At 46.8% G+C, this 7592-nt stretch overlaps 1 long non-coding RNA gene across 5 annotated transcripts in view; it reads right to left on the bottom strand.

Moving 5' to 3' along the window:
- The window catches only part of LOC105473565 (uncharacterized), a 316160-nt gene that overhangs the window by 297447 nt on the left and 11121 nt on the right, over positions 1–7592 (bottom strand). For all 5 annotated transcript variants that reach the window (XR_011615375.1, XR_011615374.1, XR_011615372.1 and 2 more), the window contains exon 2: positions 5596–5791. This is a non-coding gene — a long non-coding RNA (uncharacterized lncRNA). The remainder of the gene's footprint in view (positions 1–5595; positions 5792–7592) is intronic.

Here is a 7592-nt window from a genome sequence, read left to right as displayed (position 1 = left end):
ATCCTCTGCTCACTCCCTTCCCTTTGCCATCAAGTCTCTGTCCTCAGCCTCTGAGGACAGGGGGACCAAGAGGCCCCAGGAAAAGAACTCAAGTAACCTCCATGACTGGAGTTTCTAGCTGGACTAGAACTCAGCTGCAGGAGTGAGGACTGGACAAGAGAAGCCCAATTGTAGGGCTTGGGACAGTGCAGCTGCAAGGCCCAGAAAGGAAGAGAACTTGCTCCTGGTCACAGGATGAACCACCTTTTACACCCTCAGACCCCATAGTCTGACTTGGCCCCCTGCACTCTCTCCCCTTCCAACCCCTACAGACCCTTACAGGATGGTTCCATCTCATTGCTGCAGGACTCAGAACCTAGAATGTACATCATCATGGATTTTCGCACTGGAAGTTAGTAATCTCCAGTGTTTTCCCCTGAGGAGTTGAAACCCAGGTATGCACCGTGCGTTCCCAACAACACGGGAGTAACTCCTCTGGGGACACAAAGCTAGAGGTGCCACTGGAACCCAGGTCTCCCAACTCCAAGGTCCTGGAACCACAACATGCTGCTGCAGGCAGCAAGACAGACAGACAGTGCTGCTTTACCAGGCACCACCCTGCCCTTTCCTCTCTGTGCCCAGCCTCCCGTACTCCTCAAACAGTGCGGAGGTGAAGAGCTCCTCTTCGCCCCTGTGCTCTGCTCATTCCTGCTCATTCTCAGGTCTCCTGTTCCCTACCAGGCTTTTTCAGACCGCCCCCTTCCCACCCCCACCACCATCACCACCACCCAGGCTAGGTCAGCTTCCACCCCACTCCTCGCTTTATTTTCCCATGACATCCTGTAATGATCCATCATGCATATTACTGTTATGTGGTTAATCAACCACTGTGCAATTGGTTAATATGTTCGTGGTTAATCAACCACTGTGCAATTGCTTAGTCAACGTCTGTCTCATTAGAATAGAAGCTCCCATGACTGTGAGACCAGAGCTGTGTTATCCACCAGTGTGCCCTCTACCACCAAGAATGACTGAACTAATGAAGAGTCCATGCTGTCTTATATGTTCTCCAATTCTTAGCCACAGTTGTCCTGACTTCTTAGACAAATGTCAAATGCCTCAAAGGCACAGAATGAGATTTCGTGAGTGTCCCCACCTCCTGAGCACCTAGTCCAATGTCAAGCACAGAATGGCCAATCGCTGATTAATTGATTGATTGCTGCCTGAACCTCCGGAACACCCCCATCAGGAAAGGGAGTGAGGGATTCTTGTGCTTCTCCAAAGACTGAAGGGCAGAGGCCTCAGAAATTTCTGGACTGAGCCTCGGCGGAGGGGAGGAGGTAATTAGCTCAAATCACATTAACGTGGTTCTCAGGAAATGGCTGCTGAATTAGACATTCCAGCCACAGCAGCTGCCTCTTTTTAATAGGACATTAATGCTCATTGTGAGCAATTACTGTATTTGCAATGGTTTCTTAATGTTCAGCTTCTGGAGCCCTGAAAGGAAAGGGCTTTGTGTTTCCAGTAACCAGCTCTCCACTTGAAGGCAGAGGAATGAGCTGGGGAAATGCTCCTGGCCAGATCAGGGAGCCAACGCCCCAGTCAGTCTGGAGAAGGAGCCAGGGACTCCAGGCTCCTGTGCCTGGCTTCTCTGACCAGCTGATACCTCCAGGACCTTGTTAAGAGTGGGTCTACACAGGAATGTCTCCATGCACAAGGGAGCCTCACTGAATCTTCTCTACTGCTCCCTGCAGTTATGCAGCTGCCTAAAGCCAGTCCCTGCTAAGTGCTCCTAACAGCATCCGGTACCTCTCCCAGCACAATGCTTACCATACTTATCATTTTGATTCTAATAGCATTTCCCCTCTTGATTTTAGAGTAATTAAGGTTCACTGCAAAAATAAAGCAAAGTGTAAAATAAGCCAACAGATCACATCTCTGACGTTTTCCTATGCATAGGCACACAAAAAGATATGTAAAGTCTGGCTTTAAAAAATGGAGCCGGCCGGGCACGGTGGCTCACGCCTGTAATCCCAGCACTTTGGGAGGCCGAGGCAGGCGGATCACAAGGTCAGGAGATCGAGACCATCCTGGCTAACACGGTGAAACCCCGTCTCTACTAAAATTACAAAAAAAAATTAGCCGGGCATGGTGGCGGGCGCCTGTAGTCCCAGCTACTCGGGAGGCTGAGGCAGGAGAATGGTGTGAACCCGGGAGGCAGAGCTTGCAGTGAGCCGAGATCGCGCCACTGCACTCCAGCCTGGGCGACACAGTGAGACTCTGCCTCAAAAAAAAGAAAAAAGAAAAAAAAAATGGAGCCAATCCAACCATCCACTCTGCTATGGGACAATGGGGTGACCACTTTGTTTTAATTGCTTATGTAATTGTCTGCCTTTCCCTATGAGGTGTAGCCTCAGCTTGGGCAGCACCCAGCCAGGCTTACTACTGCTTGTTGGCAGAGTACCTAGCACATGGCAGTCACCCCACACATGATAGCTGACTAGATGGCGTGTCAGGTAGGATCCTTTGCGTTGCAAGCAACCCAATTAAAGCACCCAATTAAAACTGACTAAAGGAATGTAATAGCTAAAAAATCTTGGATGTTCAGAAATAGTTCTAGCTTCAAATGAGACTTGATCCAGTAACTCAAACCATGTCATCCACCACCTAATCAGCCTTTCCCTCTCTCTCTGTACCTGTCTCCCACTCCATCCTATCTTGTGTGGCTCCTTGGGTTGGCCCAGAACACCTAGGCAGACAAGACCTTGTTCTTACACCACATGGTCCAGATAAGAACCAGCTGTTCTCTCATTAGCCTAAATTGGGGCACACGACTTTCTCTGAAGCCATCCCAGTGGCCAATGCAATGACTAGATCTGGGGTGGGATCCATCCCACCAAAGTCCCATGGGAGGAACTGGAGAAGGGAAAGGAAAACAGATACTCAGTAACAATGAAAGATGAGATGAGTGGACACATAAGCAGGTGGATGGAAGAATAAATCAGTGACTGAGGAGAGCAGCAAGAGGAGCTAGTTCAGTGCAGTGTTCTCTCTCTTGGGAATCTGACCATGACTAGCAGTGTGGGAGTGCGGCGGAAGAGGCAGAGAGGCTGCGGGCAGGAGATGGGCAGAAGGGTACAGAAGAGAAGCAGCAGCAGGGGGAGCAAGGAAGCCTCCCCATGTCCTACCTGATACACCATCTGGCCAGCTACCATTTGTGGGTGACTGCCATGTGCTAGGTGCTCTGCCAACAAGCAGTAGTGAGCCTGGCTGGGTGCTGCCCACGCTGAGACTGCATTTCATAGGGAAAGACAAACAATTACGTAAGCAATTAAAACAAAGTGGTCACCCCATCGTCCCAAAACAGGGGCATGAGAATGAGTGAACGATGGGCTGTTCCAGCAAGAAGCCACCAGCTCCTGCTTCTGAAGACCGAAGGGGACGTGGCTGCTCCACCTGCAGGAGCCACACCGCACCGGATCCTGCATTCAAGAACCCATTGTCATCCCGTTCTGAGATTTCTGTCTCCTCTTTTTGCCCATTATTATGCTTATAATAATCACTATTATATAAGCATATACTATATGCTTATGTATTTGTTATATTATAATTACTATTATATAAGTATAGTATTACTATCATATAGTATATGCTTATATAATTATATATTATATTGTAATAATTACTATTATATAAGCACATAGTATATGCTCATATAATTATATTATAATAATTACTATTATATAAGCACATATTATATGCTTATATATTACATTATAATAATTATTATATTATAATAATTACTATTGTATTATATTATAATAATTACTATTATATAAGCAGTTCCCTATCCCACTTAACTTGTTTCTTGCGCTATCCAGAGTGATTTTTTCTTCGTTCCAACCAAAGGGGCGAAACAAATAAAATGGCTTCACTAATTTGACCAAGTATCAATATTAAAGAATGAAGTGAATGGAGTGATAGAACTAGTTATTGAAGGGAATTTGACTTCTCCCTTGATTAGTAATTAGCAATAGCTGCTTAATCGAACCTGGGTTTCCCATCCCCGAGTTAAAAGCTAACAAGGCAGTTACTGAGTGCATTTTCTAAGTGCGTCACGTATATCCACTCATGTAACACTCTCAACCCTAGGAGGTACAACTGCTTCCATCTATCCATTTTACAGATAAAGAAATGCAAATCGTATGAGGCAGAGCTGGGATTTGAACCCGTGGAGTCCAGTTCTAGAATCTGTGTTCTTAGTTACTAGGTTTTCCCAGTCTTTCAGTGTGGACTACCCTTTCTAATGTGCCCTACCTTTGTTGTATTTTCAAACCTCTTTTTTCTGTCAATCTGTTACAAGATCCTGAATGCAGAAAAAAATTCTGGCTTTTCAATCTGCCATCTGCAGTGGAACTGCCACCGAAATACAGATTTTTTTAATAAAAATCTTTATGGGGAAGACCATCATCCTCAAGGCTGAATCCTTGGATATGACAGAAAATGTAAAGGCCAAGACCCAGAATAAGAAAGGAATTCCTCTTAATCAGCAAAGGCAGATCTTTGCTGGAAAGCAACTGGAAAAAGAAGATGGATGTACTTTGACTCCCTTCCTTCCTTCCTTCCTTCCTTCCTTCCTTCCTTCCTTCCTTCCTCTCTTTCTCTCTTTCTCCTTCCTTCCTTCCTTCCTTCCTTCCTTCCTTCCTTCCTTCTTTCCAGAGAGTCTTGCTGTGTCACCGAGGCTGGAATGCAGTGGCACAATCTTGGCTCACTGAAACTCCCCTTCTAGGCTCAAGTGATCCTCCCATCTCAGCCTCCCGAGTAACTGGGCTACAGGCACACACCACCATGCCTGCTGATTTTTGTATTGTTGGTAGAGGACAGGGTTTCACCATGTTTGCCCAGGCTCGTCTTGAATTCCTGAGCTCAAGCGATCCCCCATCTCGGCTCCCAAAGTGCTGAGATTACGGGTGTGAGCCACAGCACCTGGCTAATTTTTTTTTTTTTTACTTTTAGTAGAGACTAGGGTTTCACCATCTTGGCCAGGCTGGTCTCGAACTCCTGACCTCGTGATCCACACACCTCAACCTCCCAAAGTGTTGGGATTACAGGCGTGAGCCACCGCGCCCGGCTGATTACAACTTTCAAAAAGAGCCTACTCTTCATCTTGTGGAAAAGACTTCGTGGTGGTGCTGAGGAAAAGGAAGAAATCTTACACCACCCCCAGGAAGAATAAGCATGAGAGAAAGAAGGTTATAACCGGCTGACTTGAAATACTAGAAAATGGATGAGAATGGCCAAATTAGTTTGCCTTCTTTGAAACGCCCTTCAGATGATTGTAGCATTGGAGTGTTTATGCCAGCCACTTGGAGCAAAATTACCGTGGCAAATTGTTGTCTGATGATTGCTTCAACAAACCAGAAGACAAGTAGTGGTGTATGAGTAGTAAAAGACATGAGCTAACTTTTTTAAAAAGTCTGAGCAGAGCTGCTCCGATTAAAGATGGGCGCGAGAGTCACAGCTGCCTCGGCACCTCCCTCCCTCCCGCGCAGGGAGCGTTGGCTTGAAAATCTCCTGTGCATGTGTGGACGGAAGCAGGGGGGCTGAGAGTCTGACCTGTAAGATTCCAGCGAGGGTTCCCACTGCACTTGCTCTGGGATCCTGGCAAGTCATGTCACCTCTCAGATTTCAGGGTAACCTCCTACAACTCACAAGGGACCAAACTCACAGTGGGCTCCCTGCCATCTCAGGGTTCTGCTTGCTGGTTGGGCCAGGCTGGTAACAGATTATTTTCTCCCAGAGAGGCTAGAAGCTAAAAAGAGAAAAATGAAATGAAGGAAATAGCAACTCTTACTCTGCCCCTAGCTCCTAGCTCACCAACTAGGTGCAGAAGTGAAATACAGTAACACCCGTAGCTGTCATCAGCTGGAACCCTTTCCATCTCTCTCAAATTTAAAGAGTTGCTTTGTCTCTCTCCCTCTCCCTCCCACCCTTTTCCTCGCCTTCTCCCCCTCTTTCCCTCTCTCCCCTCCTCCCCGTCTCTCTCCCTTTCTCTCTTCCCCTCTCCCAGTCTATGCCTGTGTGTGTGCGCGTGTGTGCGTGTGTGTGTGTGTGTATGAACATCCTCTGTTTTGCTCCTTTCCATCAAGCATTTGAACTTCATCAGTCACCGTACGATCAGCGGAGCAGGCACCGTATATTTGGTTCTGTGATTGTAGAACCTACAATCTCCTTTCTGACAAAGGATCCTACTTGTTTCCACAGAGTATGACGTCCTCAAAATAAACTTACACAGAACATAATTCGATTTTTTAAAGAGCTATAAAGCAGGTCTCCCCACAGAGATCAAAAGCCCACTTCTGGCCACGGTACACGGGGCTGTATCTATTTGTCTGCAGAGATAAGAAGGTCCAATATCTGAGCAGAACTAATTTCAAAGCCTGCTCAGCAGACTTCTGATAAATGTCTTTCACCGGCTCTGTTGAAATGTGTAACAGAGCTGTCTTTTTTTTTTCTTTCTTTTTTTTTTTTTTTTTTTTTAGACAGGGTCTTGCAGTCACTGAAAGCTTTATGCTCTGGGGGTGGAATCACTGGGTGGTAGCAGGCCTTAGGGTCATTTCAAAGAAATGCACGCCAGCCCCCATAGCAAGAACTCATCTCTACAAAAATTTAAAAATTAGCTGGGCATGGTGGTGTGTGCCTGTAGTCCCAGCTGCTTGCGAGGCTGAGGCAGGAGGATCATTTGAGCCCAGGAGGTCAAGGCTGCAGTGAGTTATATTAGAAGCACTACACTCAAACCTGAATGACATTGTGGGACCCCAATTCCAAAAAAGAAAGAGAGAGAGAGAGAGAGAGAGAGGAAGGAAGAAGAAGGAAGGAAGAAGGAAGGAAGGAAGGAAGGAAGGAAGGAAGGAAGGAAGGAAGGAAAAGAAAGAGAGAGAGGAAGGAAGGAAGGGAGGGAGGGAGGGAGGGAGGGAGGGAAAGAAAGGAAGGAAGGAAGGAAGAAAAAGAAAGAAAGAAAGAAAGAAAAGAAAGAAAGAAAAGAAAGAAAGAAAGAAAGAAAGAAAGAAAGAAAGAAAGAAAGAAAGAAAGAAAGAAAGAAAGAAAGAAAGAAAGAAAGGAAGGAAGGAAGGAAGGAAGGAAGGAAGGAAGGAAGGAAGGAAGGAAGGAAGGAAGGAAGGAAGAAAGGAAGGAAGGGCCGGGCGCGGTGGCTCAAGCCTGTAATCCCAGCACTTTGGAGGCCGAGACGGGCGGATCACGAGGTCAGGAGATCAAGACCATCCTGGCTAACCACGGTGAAACCCCGTCTCTACTAAAAATACAAGAAAATTAGCCAAGGCGAGGTGGCGGGCGCCCCTGTAGTCCCCAGCTACTCAGGAGGCTGAGGCAAGGAGAATGGCGTGAACCCGGGGGGGCGGAGCTTGCAGTGAGCCGAGAATGGCGCAACTGCACTCCAGCCTGGGCGACAGAGCAAGACTCCATCTCAAAAAAAAAAAAAAAAAAAAAAAAAGAAAGGAAGAAAGGAAGGAAGGAAGGAAGGGAGACGAAGGGAAGGAAGGAAGAAAGGAAGGAAGGAAGGAAAAGAAAGAGAGAGGAAGGAAGGAAGGGAGGGA

This window comes from Macaca nemestrina, chromosome 17, assembly GCF_043159975.1.
Source record: "Macaca nemestrina isolate mMacNem1 chromosome 17, mMacNem.hap1, whole genome shotgun sequence".
Taxonomy (NCBI): Eukaryota; Metazoa; Chordata; class Mammalia; order Primates; family Cercopithecidae; genus Macaca; species Macaca nemestrina.
This window is presented reverse-complemented; position numbering and strand designations above follow the sequence as displayed.